Genomic DNA, 25,079 nt, shown 5'->3' on the forward strand with positions numbered 1-25,079 from the left:
GCAATGTTTACCTGAACTTCCAAAGGCAGGAGCTACCTGCTGGCAGACACCTCCACAAGGCAAGTCCTATCAATGAAACGTGCGACTTATTAAAGAGGTATACACTTTTTTCTTTTTTCTTTTTTTCTTTTTCTTTTTCTTTTTCTTTTTCTTTTTCTTTTTCTTTTTCTTTTTCTTTTTCTTTTTCTTTTTCTTTTTCTTTTTCTTTTTCTTTTTCTTTTTCTTTTTCTTTTCTTTTCTTTTCTTTTTTCTTTTCTTTTTTCCTTTCTCTTCTCTTCTCTTCTCTTCTCTTCTCTTCTCTTCTCTTCTCTTCTCTTCTCTTCTCTTCTCTTCTCTTCTCTTCTCTTCTCTTCTCTTCTCTTCTCTTCTCTTCTCTTCTCTTCTCTTCTCTTCTCTTCTCTCTTTTTTCCTTGCCTTGCCTTGCCTTGCCTTGCCTTGCCTTGCCTTGCCTTCCCTTCCCTTCCCTTCCCTTCCCTTCCCTCTCTTTTTCTTCTCTTTTTCTTTTTCTTTTTTTTTTTTTTTTCTCCCCCAGATTAAAGGCACCAGTTTCAGTATCTCTATGCAGGAAGCTACTGCCCACAAGGCACTCACAGCGCATCCTCGCACTTTGCTGCCTGTGCCTGTTACACCGCAGTGAGAGCTGCCATGTGCACTGCGAAATAGCACAGCAGGGTATATCTCTCTGAACAGACTCGTACGTCAGTTATTGTTGATGGTGATAAACAATCATCTCCTGGTTAACAAAGCACACACCGAGTCCTATGGCTCACTTTCTGCATGATTTAACGTTTCATAGATAAACTCAACAGCCCACTCTACCCTGAGTAATGAGTCAGATCTTCCTAAACACTTCGTTGAAGTTTGTTTCCAGCGATGTTGCTTGCTACATCAGGGGGAGGAGGTGTCTGCGTTTCTTTTTTTTTATATATTTTTTTAATTATTTTTTTTAAGCAAACACAACTGACAAAACTGTCAACTCTTTTTATTGTTTTCAACTTATATAAACAGAATTAAGCTGCAGGGAGTCTATTAATAAAGGCCGACACAACAAAACCATTCACAATCTTCAAGGCAGGTTTTAATCTCCCAGAAAAAATCAATTTTATTTAGAATAAACTAGTAGAGAATGGAGATTACTCCAGGGAATTAGTCTTTAAAGTATGATGGAGAAATATAGATTTTCTTCTCTACAGGAGTATGATGTTGCAGTGCATATAAAATGTGCCACAACAATTACACAAAGACTTCTTTAAAAATTCCAGGCTTATTAACCCTATTGCTTTCCAGAAATAAGTACTTTTGATAAAAACAAGAAAAACCATAATTAGAGAGACAAATACCTGGAAGAAAAAGCTTAGAACCTTGAAAAAGTTCCACTGCACTAATGAACCGCTCCATCAAATCCCAGGAGGTGGAAATATATTGTGTGTGTCGACTGCAGTGCAGAAGACCTAACCTTGTGCCCTTGCTTTCCATATCTATGGCATCTCCAAACTGTCACAAAGGGATGAACACACAGGGCGAAGTTATATTAATACAAGTTAAATGATCGCCTGGAATACAGCTGCCAAGACCTTCGCTCACAGATGGTGACACTTCGTCTTGGAGGCTGAACCTTTTCAAACAACCCGAAGAACACAAATTCTGCTTTTGGTTATACCTGTACTGGTCTGCAGCTGAGCGCGTCTTCTTCAGCTACAGCAGAGAGAATGAAGCTGTTGTTACTGAACACAGAATTTGATGCATTTTCACTCCAATGTAGACACCAGTGGGTTTTTAACATTCATAGCTTGGAGAAATCAGAATGACTTCAAGCCCTGACTTCTTGTTAACAGTGTCAGTATTTTACTTTTTCACTCTGGTTTATATTTCTCTTACCCAGGTAAGAGAGACCTGAACTCTGTGCCTGTAATTCCCACTGCAAAAATTTAAAGAACCTTTTGATCACTGAGAAACAACCAGCATGAAGGCTGGACTACTTGCAAAACCACTTCTCAGCTCTTTAAGCTCTTTAACTGTCTATTGCTCCAAGATCTTGGTCAAGTACCAGCCAAAGCCTTCTCCTAACACTTAATTAGGGAAAATGATAATTTGTATTTTGCAGAAACTACAGAGCCACAAGTGCAGTGACAGCTTATGGTCATGTCTGGTTAGAAGGAGTGTTTAGTGGCTGTTGGAGATCGCTTACACTTTCAAAAGACATTTAGCTTGCTATTTTTTTTTAGACAAAGACGCACCCTAAACACAAGCCTCAATAATTCATGACTCTCAGAAATTGCTTTTTAGCAGCCACAGCCACTTAGGGCAGGAGATCTCGTATCTGCGCAAGGAGAGAAGTTCAGATCCAGAGCTGAGCTAAATCTTGTAACTTTCTTGTCTTTATTAAATTCAGAAATATTCATGAATATTTAAGAGTTGAAATTTTGCCATTACTGCAGAAACATGTTTTCTGCCTAGAAGTTGTTGTATTCTGCCTTTGTTTATCCTTTAATTTGATTTTGCTCCAAAGCAGGCATTTTCTATATTTGCAGAGAAATTCAGTTTCCTAGTGGAACTAACCTCTCCTCCATCTGTAGAAAATACTCGTTGGCCTTACCAATACAGGAGCTTTTGCATCAAGGTTACATTACAAATAATTAAGCTAATCTTGGCGTAAATGCCCTGCACTAGAATAAAACAAAGCTGATGTAGATGTGGCTTACGCGGTTTGAAACCCAGTTCACACAGGTGTCGCAAATTTGCATGGGAGGGTTTGATCTGGTGCAACTCTCACTGTGTGTGGGGAAAAAAGCTTGCATAGTTCTCATCAAAAGATACTGCAACATTGTGCTTGTGGGTATGGATGCTTACGTACAGATTTGGGTAGCAGTTAGCACTTCTTCCATACACCTACACTTCTGAATGAAGTTGGTAGCTATGCAACAGCTCTGCTCTTAACCGCACGTCAGGGGCTCTGCTTACATTGTCGCCGTAGCGTAGCGTTTCAACGCCGGCTGCCTTCCGTCCTCCTCCTTCATCCCAACTCCTCTATTCTTCGTTGTAGGAAATAACAACCCAGACAACAGCAATGTCTCTTTTCCTTATTGGTAAACATTCTCTGGGCACATCTGCTGTGATGATGATAAGGCAGAGGTCTGCTCTCAAATGGGAAAAACAGAATGTCAGTTTACATAATGGCCAGAAAACAAGAAAAAGAACCTTCGCGCTCGAGCAGCAAGCCTGTTTCTATCTTGCTTCATTGTCTTAACAGGATTCTTATTGTGTTTATATTTAGAGACATGGGAAACTGCGCTAGCCATGCTACCCATTGTTACTTAACCTCAAACAACCTATATAATTTGCTGGCCATTAAGGAACCTGAATATAGACTCTAATCAAGGTGGCTAAACAAGATATAGCAAAATAAAGCTCAGTGCTTCCTCCTTGTTTGGGAAAAAACAAACAGGAAGGCTCCCTCTTATGCTCACCTCAGCAGAAATGAGTGGGGGGTTTGGGTTTATTTTTTACAGGCTCACAGCAGATTTTAGCTCTCCGTGGTGCACCTGTTTGGCTTTTTCGTCATTCACGCTGCCAATAAATGGATAGAAACACTTCACCGACTTCTTTCCCAACTAGGAAACTTTTCTTTCCTTTACTTTTTAGGGACAGTCTTTATTAGAAAACTGTGTTTAAAAATGAGTGGAAACCTGACACACGTGAGACAGCACTGGCTGATCATCAGCAAACTGCTTTTGATAATGTGTTGGTGTGTTGTGCTAGTGAGTAGGCTTGCTTGAATGCTGTATAGCCAAAAAAACATCAAATAACTTGAATCCACATAACTGATATTAAATCCAATATAATGTTCCTAATGAAAACAGAGCCTTGATTGTTAAGAGTCCGTGATTCCAACTCACATACATCAGCGCTGCAGAGGACTAACAGTGGCCAGAGAGCCTGAAACTCTGAGGGCAAAACCATTCCACATGCAGAAAATGCTTACAATGGCTACTGGTTAAAAATGCAGTACATTTATTGAAACAGCACCTTTCAGTCTTACTTTGTCTTCAGGAGCCACAATATATGGACCTCTCAAATCAGCCAAGGATGACAATCCTAAATCCTTTAAAGCTTTAAATTGACAAATTTATACAGACAGCTTTTGCCTCCTTCTGTGATGTTCTATGTCGTTACACATAACCATAGCATTCAAGATTCCTCAACAAATATTGGGGTTTCCTATAGAAATGTTCAAACTTTGGACTTTTAATTTAACATTTCTGGTACACAGCAGAGAGACAGGTTGCAATCAGACAGCAGTACAAGTCTTTTTCTTTTAATTATTTGGCCCTGAGGTATGTAAGGCTGTGAAGATGGCCTATTGGGTATGTCACAGGTTTTGGGACCCCCACACCAGAAAAGCATCTCTTTTACTAGATAAGAGATTGAAAGCAAGGTTGCTCAGCTGCTTAGCAAACATATTTCCTTGGTGAGCATACTTCTTACTGTCTTGTCTTGTCACCCAGTCATCAAACCACATGAGATTGATGTAAAGATACAGAGAGTGAAAAGGCTGTAGTTCTTTCTTACCTCTCCTTTCATTTTCCAATACCTCTGGAGTCCTCCTGTGCAAAGATCAACAGGAAAGCGGGAGGCATGCAAGAGGAACATCCGTCTCCCGGAGGAGCTCAGGGAAAAAGTGATCCTACATTGCACCTTCCTACTCCACATGCAAGGAGAGAACCCTTTCCTGTTAGTTTCCTTTCTCTTCTGCTCAGGTTTCATGTGCATATCATACCCACTACGTCTTGGAGTTAGTGCTGGAGATGAAAACAAACTGATTTCTGGGAGAAAGGCCAAAGGCTGGCCTCATTAGGAATGGCTGCAGCAGGATTTCAGATAGATTTCGGAATCAGACCTTTATTTACTCTGATTTCATGTAATTATCCTCACTGCTTCCTCCCCCACCCTTAGACTCTCCCTTTCTTTCAGGTGGTGGCACTGCTGCACCGCTCGTGGTGCTCAGTACAGATCGCTTTGCCAGATTTTAGAGTGTATCTTAACAAGTAATTAGAACAGTTTTCACTAGCTCATGCTGTCGGCTTTCCAGCTCCTGCATGATCCAAATGGCTCTCAGGGGACGTTACATTATGGTTGGTTTGTTATTGTTTGTTCCAGGCCAGTGCCACTAGACAAAAGCATTATAAAACTGCGGAGTGGTATTAATCACAATTTCTTAGGTGTCTATGTCTGCAATGTCCCTCTTCTCCCTTTCCCATTTTTTTGCTTGGCTTTCATTTTGTTCTGAAAGAACAATAAGGATGTGATGTACAGAGTACTTCACCATATAAAAGCTCAGCAATAGGCTGAAATATTTGTAAGGTTAAATAAAAAAAGTCTGAGAGAAAAATAAGCACTGCATTTCAGCGATTCCATCCCTTTGTTAGGAATGACTGGATTAGTGTCCGAGAGCTTCCTTGCAAACAGCCAAACTCCCACTAGCTTTGAGTATTTCAAGCCCCTAAATTCGACTGAAGCTTAACTACTTACCCATTGTGTGTCTCCATAACTAACTTGACTTCAGCATACAATGCAGAATGTCCCCTGCTGTGCATCCCCAAAACAAGCCCCTTTGAAAACAGTGTTTATTTCAACGCAGTTAATCCTTATCATTTCAAAACTCAAATGATTTTGAAATTCACTGAGGTGTACCCCTATCCCTGTGTTAAGAGAGAGGTATTCAGTCATACAGGGGGAGGAAAATAAACAGAGTAAATAGAACTAATTTATCCCATTTCTGATCTCATTGATTCCAGGTCCAGTGGGCTTTTAAACCTGTTAATTGAGGCAATAATAAGTAATAATAGGTAATAATAACTTTAGCCTGTCTACCTCCTGGGTCTTTTCAGTACAATGAAGTGGCTATTCAGTATTATAAAACAGAAGCCCCCCAACTGAAAACCCACCAACGTAACTGAAGGTCCTCTAAAAATATGAAAAAGAAAGAGGAAACAAACCCTTCTGCAGGATGGCTAAAGGTAACTGGACAGTCGTTAAATGTGCTTTACAAAGAGGACTGTAAGCCTGGTAGATTATCGACCGATCCAGCAATAATAACAACAAGTCTGCATGTACATAGTGCTTTACATCTTCAAAGTGCTGTGTAAACATTAACTAATTGATCTAGTCAGAAAAACAACTTCCAGTGTAATTTCAAGTATGTAGTCACAAGAGAACAAGTTATTAACCAAAGGAAGCAATTTATTTGAAAATCTATTATCATAAATTATACTGATCTTTTTTTCTCCTTTTTTAAGTTATTCCCTCTGCAGTCTGATTAATGCCTGGATTAATTTGCTCATGATTTCTGGAAATCTAGTAAGTGCAAACTTATTAGGAGACTGATAGAAATGTCAGAGGTAATTGATGCTTTAATGGGCGTGAAATCTGGAAAAGTACCCAACTGGAATAGATTCACAATGGCCTTTGTTAAACACTAGGGTAAGGACTCACCATTTTGGGCTCACTTCTTTAGACAAGGTTAGTAAATTGTGTAGCGCGAATACTGTCTGCTTCCTAAACCTAGAGGGACAAAAGATCTATCAAAGCAATATAGCACTTCTCTCATTAACTCCACACATTGTATTATTACTTACCTCATTTTTAATCAATATTTTTAAATTACGGCATTTTCAACTGAATGGTTGCATAGAAGATTCTATTTTTTTTAACGATAATAGAAGTCACTTGTATCATGACACATAAGGACAAAAGTATTATAGAAGCTGGGGCCATTCTATTTAATTTTTTTTCCCTATTTGGATTGATACAAAAGGTTTGTGTTCCCATTCTTGGTTTGTCTGTTCTTTTAAACAAGGCCTGATCTCTGAATCGGGTAAATCCTATTATTCCATTTCAGTCATGAATACAAAGGCAACATTCCATAATCTGTCCACAAGAATCTAATCCAGGTCTGTTTCTTAATGGAATATGCACACAATGATAACGCATATATTGTGTGTTATCAGGAGGCAAAAGTATCTTCATCTGTGAATGCTGCTAGGTGTAAGCGCTCTGTTTATCACTACAGTGTTTGAAAGCCTTTTTTTTTTTTTTTCAGGAGAAATAAAGTTGGTAAAACACAGTTTACCACAACAGACTGTAACACTCCTGTCTGCAGAGTCCCTGCTGTATATCTAAAGAATGCTCTCGAGTTCCTTTCCCTCTCTGCTAACACCATGAAGTTCTGGCTGCTGCACTGCGCCACCCCGTCGCACATTAGCTCTTGTGCTAGCCAATAAGTACAAACCATTGTAATGCTGTCTGGCTTGTAAATGAGAAGAACAATAAGGAAAGTCTGAGCCTGACAGCCAGCAGTCCATGGTGATTACAGAGAAAAGCCGCTGCATTTTTTACTTTCTTTTTGTTATTGTTATTAAGGTCAGTGTCATCCATCAAGATGCGGAGTTATTTCTGACACAGTTTCAAAGGTCAATTGGTCATGTGCAACGACAAAAGCGATTCATGGAATAATGTACCCAAAAACTGGGGAATGTGCCTTTTCACTTTCTATTGTCATGCCCCTACTCATATTTCAATGCCAGAAATCGACAAAGAGAGACATTTGAAAATACCAGTTATGCAAACAACGAGAAGAAACCGCAAGTAACTTATTGATGTATAGTTCGAAAGCCATGGAAATTCTCCTTCTAAGCTACCATTCCCTTTATTCCAAATATTCAATCAGTTTTTAGCCAGGAGAAATATTTCATTGGCCTCCCCGTGCTACAAAGCGTCAGACTTCTTAAAAAGGCTCCTGGTCCTACTCCAATGGAAGGTTAGTAGCAAAACTCCAAGCATAACCTCTCATGCTACGATTCACTTGGCTGGCACGCTACCATCTTTGTCCTTCCTTCCAGGAGTTTGCAGATGAATCTTTTCCTGAGTTTGAATTCAGGGGAGAAGTTAGGCCAAGTTCGTAGAGGTTCCATCACCATACCTGCCACATTGCCACAGTAGGAACCACTGACGTCGGTAATAAATGGGTGAAGACTGAATCCAACAACCAGCAGGACACTGAATGAGAAATTCCACTTTTGCCCTCTACTGTGCAATGGCTGCACAAATACAAAGCTGCAATACCTTCTGCCACCCTCATCCATCTCTCCTTGATAGGGAGGCAGGAATATCAGTGCTTCCCATGTACTCGAGCCAGGCAGAGGAGAATTCTCTACCAGGCATGTGAAGCCTGCACAAGAGGCCCCTAACTCCTGTACTCCACTGCTTAGTGACAAAGAAATTCGCTGGCTGTTAGTTTCTCAGTGAATAACTTTGGAAACAAGGACTCCTTCTCCTAATGAGTTACAAAGCTGAATTCTCTGGGAATATAAACAGTGTAATTCAGAGCTACAATATGTTTCTCTTTTGAACTGATCTACCTATGCCATCTATCATATGGGCTTCTCAGCATACAGGCCCATACAGCACTTGGGATAAATGAAATAGTAGCATTATCTTTCTGAATTTATAGACAGAAATAAGCATGTAGCCAGGCTGTACGATGAGTGCATTACCCACCTGTGGTGTGGATCGGTACCTTCAGTATTTTCTGTGCAGTTTAGCTCATTTCATTTGGTAACAGCTTATTTGCAGGCCACGGATATAATGGAGTGCTCCTGGCACTCATAGTCACTATTGATCACTTAATTGCAATGTACCATAGAGTGGTATGGAAATTATATGGTAAATAATTACCAAGTAAACAGTTGTATTTGTTTAATTTAATTTCACAGCTTTACAAAATTTGTCACATAGTAGTTCATAAATTAGGCTTAAACAGTTCCCATGAGTGGTAACAAAGTGTTTAGTATAAAACACTGCAGTGAATTTCTTCTCACTTCTAATGTTTGCAATACAAAAACCAGAGAGCATATACTGAATGATGCATTATACCATTAAGTCTGGAGTACAACAACCAAGAACAGAAATAAGTTTATACAGAAGGATTTACTTGGAAGTGGACCTAGGAGGCACGAGACAGTAGTAATCTCCCCGTTTGTGCTAAGGTCATCATTCACAGACACAGTGTGTCTTTACCCAGCCCTGATTAACTAAACTGGAATAAACACTGACCTGATATTTTGAATGGATAATATTATTCAGTTAGACACGTTCTGTTTAACAGGAATCAGCGATATATGCATTAGGTCAGTTGTTAACAGCCTGTTTAGTCCCACTTCAGAGTCAATGACATACTGACAGGCACATATATTGACAAAACAGCTCCTGAAAGTAAAAACATTCATTATTTAACTGTAGAATCAAAGCAGTCATTAAAAAAAATGAGATTCTGAAAAGCTGGAGACATTTCTATTTCATCTTTGTCAAAGGCTCACTGCATTACCCATTAGGATGGGCAGGCTTTATTTTTTCAAACATTGCACATGTCAGCCTGTTGCCCCCAACAAAACACCAACCTCTTTTCTGAGGAAGAATCCCATTTAAACACCCAGAGTCACAAGGGGGTTATTCTTCTGTGTTCTCAGGGTTTGCCCTTCCTAGATAAAACCAGTACTGTAAACTCAGCAGGAGATTAAGACAAAGTTCTCAAAACCAATGGCTCAACTATTGTCCCTCTATAGCTTTCAAGTGTGGGCTCCAGATAAGGGACTTCTCAGCAATAATTTCTTTTTTCCTGCTTCTTCATCCTCCCCCTGCCTTCTAGACAAACACACTGGGTTAATACAATAACATACGGGTTAATATATAATATTCAAAAATTACTGTGGAGCAGCTTCAAATTCTGTCATCTACTTTCAGAGCTTTGCTAGCAATCACATACTAGAGGTACAAAATTTTAAAACACCATTATAGGCTTTCCAGTTATTCTCTCAACTCCTCTGTTACATTGTGATTCCTCCTATGAAAAACATTTAAAATACTAGTTAAATGATTACTTAATTTTGCCTCTGCAAAGACAGTGATAACCTGTGCTACTAGGACACACTGAGAAGCTGAGGTGCACAATTTCTTTTTTTAACTCCCCGTATTTTTCTCTTGTAGACAAAGCTCTTCAGTGAAAAGACTATCTTTTCTAAAATGCCAGGGATCTGCAGGCACTAAAAGGTCTTAATGGCCCTGACCCACCTCAGTGGGGACCCACTCCCCTGCCCCTGGGCCCAGGGGCTCCACTTAAGTCCAGGCTTTCAGACCCTGCCTGAACTATTTTGTAGGTATGCTTGCCTCCAGGCCTGCCTCCTGGCTGCACCTTGGACCTCCATGTTGGCTGCATGCATGCTTCAGATGTATGTTATAGATTGTCTCCAAGTCCTGTCTTTGCCCTCATCTCCTGGTTGGAATTTGGACCCATGTTAGAATCATAGAATCATAGAATTGTCAGGGTTGGAAGGGACCTTAAAGATCATCCAGTTCCAACCCCCCTGCCATGGGCAGGGACACCACCCACCAGACCATGTTGCTCAGAGCCCCGTCCAGCCTGGCCTTAAAAACTTCCAGGGATGGGGCTTCCACCACCTCTCTGGGCAACCTGTGCCAGTGTCTCACCACCCTCTTGGTGAAGAACTTCTTCTTAACGTCCAGTCTGAATCGCCCCATCTCTAGTTTTAATCCATTCCCTCTAGTCCTACCATTACCCGACATCCTAAAAAGTCCCTCACCAGCTTTCTTGTAGGCCCCCTGAAGATACTGGTAGGCCACTATAAGGTCTCCTCCGAGTCTTCTTTTCTCCAGACTGAACAACCCCAACTCTCTCAGTCTGTCATGTTGAAGCCTTGCCTCCAGTCTTGTCTCTGTCCTTGTCTCCTTTCATCCCTGACTGGGCTCCCTGGATGGACCCTGGACCTGGTTTACTGCTGGCCTTGTCTGGGGCTTTTGATGGACTCTATTACCAGCTCCTGACACCATGGTCAGACCCTGTAGGACTGTGCATGGAGCAGTGAGAGCACTGCCACCATGGAGGTCACCCTTGGCAAGAGGCTCACCTTCCCTTGAGTGGTAGCAGGCTCTTGCTGTTCCCTGACATAAAATGATAAGGTATAAATATGGTCTAATAGCAGTAATAATGATTTAGTTTTCAGTCTTGGAGAAAACTAAACCAGAAACACGTAGAACTTACTTGGTTTTCCCCTTTATACAGCTGAAGGTGAAATTAATTGTTCTGAAGTCCTGCTCAATTCTCTCAACAAAGTGCCTTCTGTTACAAGTGATTAAGACAGATTAGCTCCCATAAATATCATTTCATATGATGAGCTGTAATTATCATAAGCCACAAGTTTAACTAATTTATTTCAAAAAAAAAAAGGACACTGGTCAGTTACAGCCTTGAAATTTCTATCCACTAATTGTTAAAACTCCTCCAGATGAAAATAAACAGCTGGAAATTTTCAAGCCCAAACACTTTCATCAAATGTAGAAATCCACTGAAAAAATCACCATGAAAACCAATCAGTCATTCAGGATGAAATTCTGTAACATGTCGTATGTCTCCTGTTACCGGGGTCCTTCACTATCTTCTCTGGTCGCACAAGTTGAGAATGGCTGGCAGTCATATCCAAAGTTTACTTATCTCAGAAAAATAACACTCATTTTAACTAAGGTAGACACACGAACACCTATAGGAGTTGACTCTATTGGCATGTATAGAAAAGCACATATGTATTAAGGGCAGAAGCGAACTTTCATGACTGGAGGTTAATTTTACCTGCTTAAAATATGCCAACCACTACATGTGAGCACAATGCTTACAGAAGACGGAGATTTGTCCCAGGATTTGTTTCCTTTCTTCGAATCAGCATATTTATGCTTCACAGAGCACCCTCATATATGAGGACTTGCGTTGTCTTATAGAATTTGGAGGAGACAAATGAGAATCAGGTGTCAAATGTTCAGTAAGCAATGATGTTGTACAGAACATATTTTTAAAATTTATTAGAAGAGTGATTGCTTACAAACTAACCCAATATATCCGTATATATAATCAATGTATATGTGTTGACATATAGATACGCTGCTTAGACATTTTTGTGAGCAAAAATGGTAGGCCTCTACCCGTCAGAGAAAATCTAAACTCCATTCATGTCAGTAGTCTGTATCTGGCACCTAACTCTTCAACTCCAACGGGAAGAGACTCTTCCCATAAAAGTCACATCCTGCCCCATTACGCACCGTTGTAAAGTTAGTCACCCCGCTGATTTTAATGGCGTTATTTTTTCATTACATGACCACCTGAGAGCAGAATTTGCTACGGCATGACCTCAGTGTGTCACCCTGTATTGACAGAGCTACGCTGAGTGTTTGCCAAACATCAAATTGATTTTTAACATTGTTTTAAAGGCCTATAAGGTTGTGCATAATTTCATAAGCTGTCTATTAAACTGAATTGCTGACTCTAAGCTACTACTATCATTCAATTCTGATCTATTGATCATACAAAAAATGCAGGCTAAAAGTACATGCAACACTTGCTATAAATTTCTATAGGCCAGACACAAAAGGCACTGCCGGTCAAGGTTATGAAAGCTAAATGAACATACTTGTTTCAGTCTAAAGATCTCTATTCCTGATAACTTTATCCTCGCAGGCAAAAGACAATTTTGTATCACATAAACACAGTTGTCTTTTATTTTATTTTATTTTACTTTATTAGAAAGCACTATGGAATGTCTTTGTATATGTGATCCCTTGTGCATCTGAATGCTGAAATATGATGAATCATGTCACACTGATAAATTGTTTTCTTTGCAAGACACAGCATAGCTTTTACAGACTGATACCAATTTATGTAAAAAAGCACCCACATTTCAACTTAAAAGAGAAAAAATTGATATTCTGAAAGATAATTAGATAATCCCCATAGTATTTTGCTGTCGTTATGTTAATGACATACATACATCGTAAAGATGACCATATGTTCACATGCATAAATACTATCATTTTACCATGATTGCCATTGTATTGTGACCCAAAGATCACAAACAGCATTAGAGCATTCCAGACAAGTACAGAATTCCCTGAAATTGCAGGAAAGATTAGCAGAATAAACACTTCCAGCCTTTCCAGGCCTTCTTGCTAAGTTTGTTTAAATAAGAGAGAAGACGGAGACACTAAAAACAAATGGAGAAGTCACAAGCCTGGCAGAACCCCTTTAACGGGGCACTCCCTTGGCTTCCCCATGTCCATTCAGATTTGTCTAAGCATCAGCAGACGCCCGTTGTTTGGCTGATCTTTTGGACCACAGGTTCTCAGTTTACCATCCCTTATCAGCAATAGGCCCAGGAATCCCAAGCCTGTTTGTTTCAAGTCTATTCTTTCCCACAGGTTCCCAAGAGCAACTGCCATTTGCAGTTCTAGACAAAATAACGCGTGATTACGCACATTTCTAAGCTCAGTGTTTTCACCTCTCTTGAATCTTCCCTAGAGTTCACACCGAATCTTTAAGGAATCCTGATCTCTTCGCTCTAAACGGTGACTGCTGATTAACGAAGGCTCAATCCCAGGCATACTGTTGGTGCTCAGCCGTTCTCTTTCATTTGTCTGTGTGTCCTCCTCCCCTGTGTTTCATATCTCTGAGTTCCCCTTTGCTCAATAACTCCCTAATAAATCTTAATAGGTTACTTGTGCCTCCCATCTAGTAATCCATGCAAGTACAATCTCTACCCTTATACTAACTAAAGAACATTTCTAATATCTGTCCTCATGCTTTGGCCTAAACATTCCACTGCAATTCCTTGAGCTTAGGAGATGTTCTCATCTCTGCCCACGATTTGGATTGCTGCAGGCAGTCGCTATCAGGGGTCGTGGCTCTGCTTTCTGCTATCGCTGAGCCTCTCATCAGACAGCACAACACTGCAGTATCACATGCTGGGGCAAACTGGTGCCAGCCCTCATCCAGCAATCCCAGCCCAAAACTGCACCGGGCAGTGGGCAGGCGGCACCTCCCCTCACTGCGCACAATGTGACAGAGTCCAGAGAACGGCCAGATAAACATCAGATCCAAACCAGCCAAACCAGGGATGTCTGGGTATCCAGAAAGAATTTCTTATATTTCTACTGACTTTTTTTCTTCCTGATTCTTTCCTCTAGTCTCCCTCACTTTCCCTACACCTCAGCTAGGGTCCTCATCCATAGCTGTTAAAATAATCTTCCTTTATTTGTCTCCTTCCAGTGCTTTTCCTTTTACTTTCCACTGCGCAGACTTCTAATGGAGCCCACCTACTTTCTCCCTCTCAAAAAATCCAGCATTTTTTCCTTGCCCTCAAATTGTTCCTTCAACTTTTATAACACCTGCCTTGTGTCTATCTCACCTACTTGCTTTGTATGGTCCTCGGTGCATTTGAATTATGTTTGCGTGCATGATTATCATACTAAAAAGCATAAAAATAATAATAAAAGATGTTTTAATTGCTTATGACAAAGTATTATTCCAACAGACCCAATGAAATGTAACCGTCCTATGATTGTGTTTTACTCCTAAAGAAGACCAGAGCTTGGACAATGTGGATAAATGCAGACCCATTTTGCAGTTACAAAAAAAGCTGTCAATAACACTCCACAACTGTCACTTCTATTACCCGACTCCCCCTCCTATAATACAACCTCATTTGTAGCTATAGTAAGATGCCAAATTGCTTTATTTCCAAAGTGTATGACTACATTTTAAAAAAGCCTTTGTGTGCAAGGTATTCCACAGTGCTTAGCCTCATTAGTATTGCCTCAGCATGCGTGGATTCATGACCAGCATCCTTATTTCATATGGAGGCATCCTTTAAAGAAATTGAATGCTAGAGGGTCTATATATCAATGTTATGATGCTGTATTTTTCATGAAATCTGTAAATAAGGTCAACAGGACAGGGATATTCCAGATGACAGAATCCCTAACAGTTTTTGAGGAGCAGCCTGTTTCCCTCTAAAAAGTCAATTTGCTTTTGACCCATGCCTATTAAAAAGTGTACTTTGTATAGCAGAGGCAAAGCACAATTCCAGCAGTTTTCATGGCTTTGGGTAAATATTTTTAGGATGATGTATGCAAGCCCAGCCTCCCATAGCTAAAGAAGGAAGGTAATGAGGACTCTGGATCATTGTAAGTGGCATTGTTTGACTCTGTGTTTTAGGGTCTCAAACATGATGAATTCATAACTAAGACAGTATGGCAAGCGAGAATGAACAGCAGCGTTGGCCTTGTGAAAGCTATAATTTAGAGAGCCAAGAATGCCATTTCTGTTGCTACACATGAAAATTTAAATAGCTTAAGCTTCTTTCAAGACTTTGGACCCAATCCTGATTCCCTGGGAATCACTGACTTCAGTGAATGGAAGGTCAGACTCTGTTTCACAATAGAAGGATTTGTAGTTTCTCCTCCCTGCCTCTGTCAGCAGCTAATCAGAGCCCATTACAGAAAAAAGCATTGAGCTCAGGTCAAAGGTATGAATGGGATCCAGGTCACTAGTGACTGAAAGTCACTACAACTGGGCAACTGAGAAGCAAATTGGGGGGTGAAACTAGTTCCTGGTGGACAGCTGTCCACCAGACAGAAATCACCACCGTAACGAGAGTGGCAAAAAAGGGGAGAAACATGGAAAGAATGGAAAAGAATACAGAGGTGTGAAATAGAGACACAGATATATAGGGAATCAAACGAGGCAGGCAAAACCAGAGCATAAAAAACAATATAATTAGTTATAGTTTATGACAGAGTAGGGCTTTTGTTCATCTCTAATTCCAATGTCCAACAGCAAGCAGATCAGATACTCAGGCCGATATCATGCTTTGCCTTAGGTCAAATACAGAAAATGAGAAGAGAAAAACTAAATTATCGTGAACAAAAATTACAAGAAAGGGACAAAATAAATTAGATGAGTTTATTTATAACAAGAAGGACGTAGTTCCGCAGTCCGTCACACACCTGCTTTTTGTCCCATTCTTATAAACCTTTTTGCTAAGAAAGGCTGGACCACATGATCCTTGAGGTCCCTTCCAACCTGGTATTCTACGATTCTATGAAAGTTCCCTCCCTTCTGTCACTGATGGACTTAGATCCTGTAATGTCCCCAAAGCACGGGACAAAAAGTGGGTTAGCATTAATAAGAAAGGTTTGTGTTTCTGTTAATGAATTCTCATTGTACTGATCAGCTGGTCTGTAGCATCTTGAGAAGTGATTTCTTTCAAGAGACAAAGGACCAGCCAGAGGACACTGAATCTTTAAATTGTCTTAATCTTAAATAAATCTTTTATTTACAATTCCCTTTAACAATTCTCAGTTTACCTTTCTTCCATCCTAGTCCAAAACATCTTCCTCCTTAAAACTGCATTTACATCTTGACTCTTTTCTTTCAATATTTTATCTCATGGCTCAGACTCTGTCTGTGAGCCCATCCAAAACTGTTTACGTTCAGTTCCTTTTGTTCTGAGGTGCAGCCACATGTTCCAGGGACCATTCAGGTGGGGAACCCACCTGCTGGGCCTTGGAGCCACTTTGACTAGCATTTCCTTTCAACACCAAAGAAGCCACATAATCACTTTGTCACTTTCATGGCACCTCTTTTACTGCAAAGGACTTTCCCTTTTAGAGAAACCCCCTAATTCCTTAATTGCTGTCTACTCAAGACCACTTGTTTTGCAGTACTGATTAGCTTTGGAGTTTATATAAGCCTTTGGCAGAGAAAGATTTTTATATGAAACGGGCAGAATTTGTTTTACAAGATAAATCTCTCCCCATATCTTTGGCAGCAACACCTCATAGCTGTCTGCAGCCCGCTGAGTATTCCCACCAAGGCCAGCAAACGGGTATGGTAGCCTAAGCTCAGTTGTCAGTACACTACAGTGGAGAAAGGCACAAACAGAATAGCTGACCCACAGAGAAAGTATTAGTGGCATTAGCAGAAGTTAGACACATTAGTGGCACCATCAAATCCCTCTGTTTTCAGTGAATTTCAGGATTGCCACTGTGACTCGCCTATTCACCCATCCCTTGTTCCTAAGCATGGTGTCCTAGGTTTTCATCCACACCTGCTATACGCTAATTAAGTCTTATAATCTTAGCTGGTCTGATAAGTAGTTTTACAAAAGAGACAGCAACTTTAGGCAGGGTCTGAAGATATCATCCCACATTCATTCTTGTATGATTATTGCTGCCGGTACACCAAAATTAAGCAATTTTCCTACATAACCTTTTCCTACCTCATCTTTCCACTGTGTGGGGTATGATGTAGCTTCGTATCCAAGAAGGCCATAAAAGTGCCCATTCCATAACTGAGACTTGAACCCACCTCCCTGGACACTTCCTGCATTTTAGCATTGTCACGTAGTATCTCACTCACCACATTGTAATTTATGTTTATTAAAGGAATAGAGGAATTTTTCCTATTTAGGATACTAATTCCTGGACGGTCAAACAAGTTCCAGGCTGTTATCTGGCAGTCCTTCCAGCTTTCATCATCTTCTGGGAGAGGTTAACAGTAGAGACAATGATAAAGAATAGTCTGTAACTTGTTAATGCTTTTATTAATTCGTAAGTATCAATAGCAAAAGAATGTTGGCAAATACAAGTTCACTCTTGTAAGAGTTTTTGCTGAAGTTAGTGTTACCATGGAGTACAGGGATAATGAAGCGGTGCCTTCCAAAGTTATGGTGCTGAACCGAGTCAAGAGTCCTGAATCCTACCGTCAGCTCCTCTGCCATATTTTGGATCATTTTCTCAAATAAAGTAGAATAAAATCACTTCCTTGAATCTCATTGTGTGTCTAACAATCCTTCATCACCTTTTAAAGTTCACAGGCATCTGCAGTTAAGGAGTCTGAAACACTTCTATTATAAGTTGATTGGAACAAACATGTCTGGGTGTCAAATTCCCAAGCTTTATTTTAAACAAAGCTTTGGATAAAAAGCTGTTACACAGTTATTAAAGTCAAGTGGAATTCTTTCAAAAACCTCAATGTCTGATTGACGTGACTTGGGTATTCAGCATTTTATCTGTAATCCAGTAAAATAAAAAAAAACTTTAGTTTGTATGCCCTTTTTATGTTCTAACAAAAACACATTTAAAAGTCTTATCCTGATAGTAGTTCAGTCTTTGTTGGCATTTGGCATTAGATTTCCTAATGTATCTCTTGGAGCCCTTCCAAAGAAGAAAAGGGGAAAGAGAGAGAGAAAGAAAGAAAGAGGGAAAGAGAGAAGAGAGGGGAGAGAGGGAAGAAAGAAAGAGAAAGGAGATTTGATTTATGTTATTTTTTTGTATTAATCACTTCTCTCTAAAATAACACCCAATGAACTACAAGGTTCCAGTGGTAAATGCTGAAATATTATAAGCAGTTCAAATGGCTGTGGATTCTTCCCATCTGTCATGGACTGCAACTGAGCACTATAACAGAAAAGTGATATTGGTTTCAAACTAAAAATAAATCATCAAGCCAAGTCTCCATCTCTAATCCTACCTACACTGCCCTACCAGTGACCTCCCGATGGCCAGGACAAATCACATTCTATAGGGAATTTGTAAATTCATTCTTCATGCTAGCTCATTTCGTGTCTCTTTGTGGGGGAAAAAAAATCTCAGATACCTCTCCCTGAACCCACTGCATTAATGTTTCAGACTTTGGCAATATTAAACTTCTCTGCATCACAGTCTAGCCAGACCACGTTCATATTTAATTTCTCTGAACTTGTCTATTAGGAGTTTATAAGGGCTAAGGTATTCGGAGCTAATGCCTGTCCCTGAAGCATCCAGGTGAACAGAGGGAAAAAGAATGGAATCTCAGTCCAGACGTGGATAAGAAACAGGGATATATCCTTTCACAGGCAAGTGCAAGGACAACTTCTGCATACATTTTAGCATCCTCTTCCAAGGCCCAAGCAGGTGCACCTACAGGAATAGTAAAACTCACTGAATACTGTTACATGGGGCAAGATCAAAGCTGCTTCTCTTTCCACACAATTGATTCAGGCCAAACCAGATTAATTTCTGAAGTTAGATTCATCCTGCTCTAATCTTCATGTCAAATGACATCCATTATGTATAACCATTCATAAATGAAAAGGGTCTGATCAGTTCAGACGTTGCATGTTTGAAAAGGACAGCACTAAACAAACCTAGCAATTGGAACCTATTGACAGAAGCAAACAACATCTTCCTTCTTATTTTAAGAAAATCTCATCAATGGTCCAGAAAAGGGAAGTGAAAAAATGTTCCGCACAGTGGGCTATTACATGAAAACAAAGTATTTATGCTATATTGCCTTGCATTAAGACGTTAAGAGTGGGAAACAACTAAAGTTTCTCACAGATGTCAACTAAAATCACAGGTATTCAGAATATCTGAAAAAACCATGCTTAAGGTACCTAATGTGCCCGAAAGCAGAAGTATCCAAAAGTACGGGCCTTTTAAAAAAAATTCTTTACGTGCCAAGGTCCAAGGCCAAACAAGATGTTTGTGTTTGAATCTGGGAAAGAGCTCAGGCTTCCCAGATCCCCATCTTAAACAAATGATTTGCCTTTGTTTGCTTCTTCACAAAATGCTAATTTGCACATACAAATTACTTGTGTGCACCTATGTCCCTAGATATTGGTGGGAGCAAATTTAGAGATGGCTTTCCCAAAGCTAACTCATGAATCCAAACTTATAAGAAAGTCTCCACACAAAAGATATGTTTCTGAATATAAAGAATCACAATTTCTAATCAGTTTCATTGATGTTCAGCGTTTCTGGTTACCATAGTAACCAGCACACACAATAAATGGTGTTTTGTTTAATCAGTCATGAGAAAGAAGTCTGGGCATGATGAATCAGACTGAATCAGAAACAGTTTCCTTTACTACCCTAATCAAAACAACTGCAGTGTAACTATAGGACAATTCAAATCAGCACGACAGGATCAGGCCATGAAATTCAGAACTCAGTCCTGTTTTCAAACACTCCTCTCAGAAGCTCAGATGAAAGTTTTACTTCTATTTCAAAGACAGGCGTTTATGGAGGATAGGATTTAGTTCGAGGTTCAGATTTTATCTCGCCTATACTGCAGGGAGCTTGCATCAGGCCGAAGTTCACCAGAGACAATAGATGTCCAGAGCCAAAAAATCCAAAATAATTTCAAGCTCACATTCTAACTGGAAAAAATACATGAGAAAATAATTCTTTAATGCTAAATAGGGAAAATGTCCCAGACTTAATAACAACGCAAATAAAATTTCCTTACTCCCACTCAATGCTTTAAAGTCTGCTTTGCACCAGTGGAAAAGAAATATAATTATTATATCGTTATACATTTTTAAAGAGAAAAACAAAAATCATGTAAACTGTAAGGCACTGAGGAAGGGGGGGGGTTCTAACATAGACATTCTTAGAAAACAAGTATAAAAGTGGCATTCACGTGGCTGGCCCTAAACCAATTGTAGACTTGAAAAGGATTACCTTTGATGTATAAAGATCAAAAAAAATTTTTTTTCAGGTAATAAGATCTCTCTCAGATGGATTTCAGTAATACGAACATGTTTTCCATAGCATGGTAATAAAAATAAAACAATGCAATAAAACTGCAACTGGGACTCAGTCAGTCACTCCTGAATTCTTAGTGGAAGGTCAAACAAATTTACAGTTGGTGTTTACAGTTTTAAATGTAGCAGTTATACATAATGAAAAATGATAAAAACAGTGTGAGTAACAAGACTTGAAATAATTTTGCGGCTGTGGTGACATCATAACAAGCTTGATCAAGTGGCCTGTGATGTAACCAGAACTGTAGCAATCTTTTCCAGAATGTCAATTTTTAAAGGAGCTTTGGGAACGTGGGCGGAGAAGGAATATAACGTCAAACTTTTCTTTTTATCTGTTTTCAATTCCTTCTCAGGCTCCACCATGTTCTTTATTCCCTTCTCTTTTTAATTGTACCATGTCTTTTTCTGCTCTTCTCTCCTGAAGGCACTAAAAACCCAGTCTGAACATTATTACAGCCATCGCTTTCATCACACTTTTACAAGTAACAAATTTTTTTTTCAAAACAAAAATAAACTTTGGGGTTTTTAATTGGGTATTTGATCTTAGGATTTCCAAGTACTGCTAATTTCAATATATTAGAGAATGTCTCATTGCAAACACTTCATAGATAGGTAAGATAAAAACCACGGCCCAGTGTGCGATAGCAGCAGAAGCAGCAATAACACCCTGCGACTGCGACAGTGAGAACCCGTTCTACCCATTGTGTGGGATCTTCCATAGTGGTTTATGAACTTCAAGGGCTCTTCTGTTCAAGGCAGGACAAGTGGAAGTGCGTGCTATCAAGTGCCATGCTAAAGCCAAGGACCAAGGAGAAATATAAGAGCAGAAAAAAATGATTGTGACTATCACAATCCATCACGTTCCTCGTGGATGGCACCTTCGTAATCACAGCACATTGAACCGCGTTATTTTAACGTATTTGTAACGGGTTGATCCAGTGAACCTACATATTATGAAAGACTATGTTCAGAAGAAAAAATGCCAAACATTTGCTGTTTTCTGTCTTTTGTTTAAATCCTGCTATAACTCCCATTGGTATCAATGGTGTCAGTGCAGGGAAACACCTGTACGGTTACTCATTTCATTTCATCTATCCAGTGCAGATACAGAAACAAATTTCCACTGCAGTCTTTGCTTTTTACCTAATTTTCCATCTGAGCTGGCAGAAGATCAAGAAGGTCAAATGACTTGCTCGGGGTCACGAAATGAGTCAGAATCTTGAGCCCAGATTAAATCCAGGATACTCCCTGGCTCCAGCACACGGGACTTGTCTACTCAGTAAAGTGCACGAGTTCCAGCTGCTTTCCCTCCTCACATGAACTGAATATGAGGAAGTTTGTAGAGAATCTGCCTTAAGTAGAAATTCAGCTGGCAGCAGGCTTTCTGTAGTCAAGTGCTGCATTTAAAGTGGGGCTAAATCAATATCCAGAACTGGGTGCTACCTAGTACTGTTCTTTTCATTTCTCACCCCCTTCAAATATCTGTCCCTTTTCTTTCTTGTGGTTATCCAAGAAACAAGGAAAGGGGTTTTAAAAAATCTTTTGTTATCACATGTAATCTCTGAAGACAGAAACAGACACAAAAAAAATATTTCACTGCAGAACATTTCCTGCAGCCGCTGGAGCTCATGCTTTTACTCATTCAGTACCTGGAGAAGCTGCATCGCTATTGGGTAAAATCACGACAGAGGAGAAGCCTGAGCCGGCTGAATTACAAGTAAGACTCAGTGTTTCAAATGAAACTTCACGGCAGTTAAGAGAGCTCTTAGAGGTTACTGAGGATTCCTGAAGGGAAAATTAAGAGAATATATAATTTCTGCTGTAGTAAGGTGGTAGCATTAGGAAATTACAACTGCAGCTTGAAGGTCCCAATTTCTCAGACGTCTTGTCTGAGTTAATAAATTTGAGCTTTAATTAGGTAAGGGCTGAAAATTAATTTGCATGGGAGACCACTATAATGCTGGAATAAAAGGAAGATAAGGAACTCAGTGCCACTTTACTATCAACACAAGTTCTGCAGCAGTCTACAGAACTAGGGAATACTTTATGTAATTAATCAGTTACAGTGTTAATCTAAATAAAACACTGTTCCTAGTACAAATGCTACCGAAGACCTTTAAAGAAAAATATATATGTTACCACAGAACAGATGAGGGACTCCTAATGTGTTCATCAGTGGTGTCAGCCTAGGTAACCATTTGGATGCTGTACTGGTCATACCTCTATCACTATTCAATGTCTTACATGGCAATAGTGCCAGCTGATCGTGAAGAGGTTACAGACTTTCCCATCTGAGAACAACCATTTCTGTTATGGGATACAATAGTTACGTGTATCCCATAACAGAATGTAAGTCTCACCAAGTCCAATCCACTAAAAATAGACAGATGTTTTGGCCAGTCTAGCTCTTATCACCTTGACTCTAACAGACCCTCACCTTTAATCCTGACAAGCACGTAGTAAATTCTCCTTAAAAAGCTGTCCAAAGGCAAAGATCTAGGAACACTTTGGTACCTACCTATAAACTGGACTGTAGTCAGCCCTGAATTCACCAGTCCTATCACCACTGTGATGTTCCTGCTACTAACAAAATGCCACGTGCAGAAAGCAAATTGGTGGGGGACCATCCTCAGAGAAGATGCACTTTCCTCTTGAGGAGGTACCTTGCATCCACTTTCTAAGTGTTGCTGTCTGCTTGGTGCTTAGTGTGCGACTTCACCTTGGTTTCCATCAGTTGTGAAACTGCTTCCTGCATGCCGGTAGTGCAGAGACTCTAGACTGCACCACTCAAATACAGACACAGAAAACCCACAGCTAAAAAGAACGCCTCCAGTACACTAAATATAGATACACCCGATGTGATCCTCCTCTAGGATCAGACCCGAGAGGCTGCTTTCTGTCACCTACCAACTAGATTATAACAACTGAGCACGAAGGTGCTGACCCTCAGGAAATGCTCACAATTCAAAATATAACAACACGTGTTCTCTGAAACACACTGCCATGCAAGTATTAAACGTGTCCTACCCTGACATCCAGCAGAATGATGAATAAAGTTCAAGATCCTTTTTTTAACCATGTAGTGCTCCCCAGTTTGCTATCAAGATGTATAAATTATTTTATACACCTCTAGGGTAAAGACCGTGGTTGACAATTTCATTGTTTAGAAACCTCAGAACTTGCATCATGAGGACGCTTACTCATCTGTACTAGAGTAAGAATATTCTGAATCGCTGACACAGGCCTCCAGAATTAATTCCCTCAAGAAGGAAAATGTGCTGTCTTCTTCATGTTTATGTTGCACTTGTCTGACTTTGTTTTCTCTAAAACAAAGAAAGATCACTGTGCGTACCTCTGTGTGTCTGCATCTCTCTGTGTTTGTGGATGTGTGTGTGTACGGACAGATGTATATGTTTGCATATTAAAAGCTCGACAGATGAATTCCCGGTGTACACGCTTTCTCCCAGGGATCACGCTGAGAGGGAAAATGAGTTTTGCGTAATAGACACAATGCACCTGGATTAATACATGGTGGGAAGGGCCTCCCGGGACAGAGGAGTCCTGAGTCTCTCTAGAACAAACCGCCAACACTTCCACTCCTGGAGAGAGAATTCTAACCTGCCACCAATGCACTCTCCTTTAAAAGTTACAAGATAAAGTTCAACTTTTTAATTTCTTGTAGGTTCACACAAACAAAACAAACCGGTAGGAAAACTGTTGGAATTTAAAAGTTATGAATATAAAAATATAAAACTCAGATGTGAGGTGACAGCGGCCAGCTCAAAGATGCACAAAGCTCTCAATTATATATAATGAATATTAAGTAAAAGAAAATCTCAATTTTCTGATTCCCCGATGGTCATCTGTGACCCAGTTATTTCCATTAGTACTACTCACACTCTCAGTGCAACAGTTGCTTTGACAATCTGAATTTGTCTGAGCTGAAACTCACATCATATTATTATAAATCAGATAAATTCATTTTTTAAAAACGTAAGAGAGGTAAGTACACTGATTAGGAGATACTTTGCATTGGCAATTAATGTGTCGGATGTGAAGAAGGTATACGCATTTTGCTCAGGCAAAATAGTTGGCCAAACATAAACAGCTCCTTAGCTGTGATCAGTAACTGTAAATTGAAAGACAATTCAGTGGAAATTATTCTTCTTACATTGCTGAAGCTTAAATGTAATTTCAATGCACTTAACGACCATTTTACATTGGCAGAGCTCTGCGAAGGTTTCTTAATTGTAAATAAAAGCAACACCTAATTGTTCCAAATGCTTTTTCTTTTGAAATTAGTAGTCATCTCTTCTGGGGAACTAATTAACCAAACACAGCACAGATGAATACGTACTTTCCTTTGCTGCAGAGCAAACAGTCTTCAGATTTAATAAAAGTTATTCAGAACTCATGCTGAATCAGAAAAGGAAGAGCGAGCCAGTTTTGACTGCACTCCATCTACTGAAGTGTTGCTAACTCTCAGGATTTTATTGCACCTAACGTATCTGCATGTTTTTCTTCAGGCCTCAGCTGATGTAATTCTGGGTCAGCATGTGACCTTTTTGGAGGAAAGCTTGCCCATGTGACTTGGGT

General features: G+C 39.8%; 1 long non-coding RNA gene across 1 annotated transcript in view; it reads right to left on the reverse strand.

Moving 5' to 3' along the window:
• Positions 1–9,185: 9,185 nt before the first annotated feature.
• LOC134518331 (uncharacterized) overlaps positions 9,186–25,079 on the reverse strand; it is a 95,812-nt gene continuing 79,918 nt past the window's right edge. The window contains exon 4 of the long non-coding RNA XR_010071931.1: positions 9,186–9,264. This is a non-coding gene — a long non-coding RNA (uncharacterized LOC134518331). The remainder of the gene's footprint in view (positions 9,265–25,079) is intronic.

The sequence above is a fragment of the Chroicocephalus ridibundus genome, chromosome 7, assembly GCF_963924245.1.
Source record: "Chroicocephalus ridibundus chromosome 7, bChrRid1.1, whole genome shotgun sequence".
Classification (NCBI taxonomy): Eukaryota; Metazoa; Chordata; class Aves; order Charadriiformes; family Laridae; genus Chroicocephalus; species Chroicocephalus ridibundus.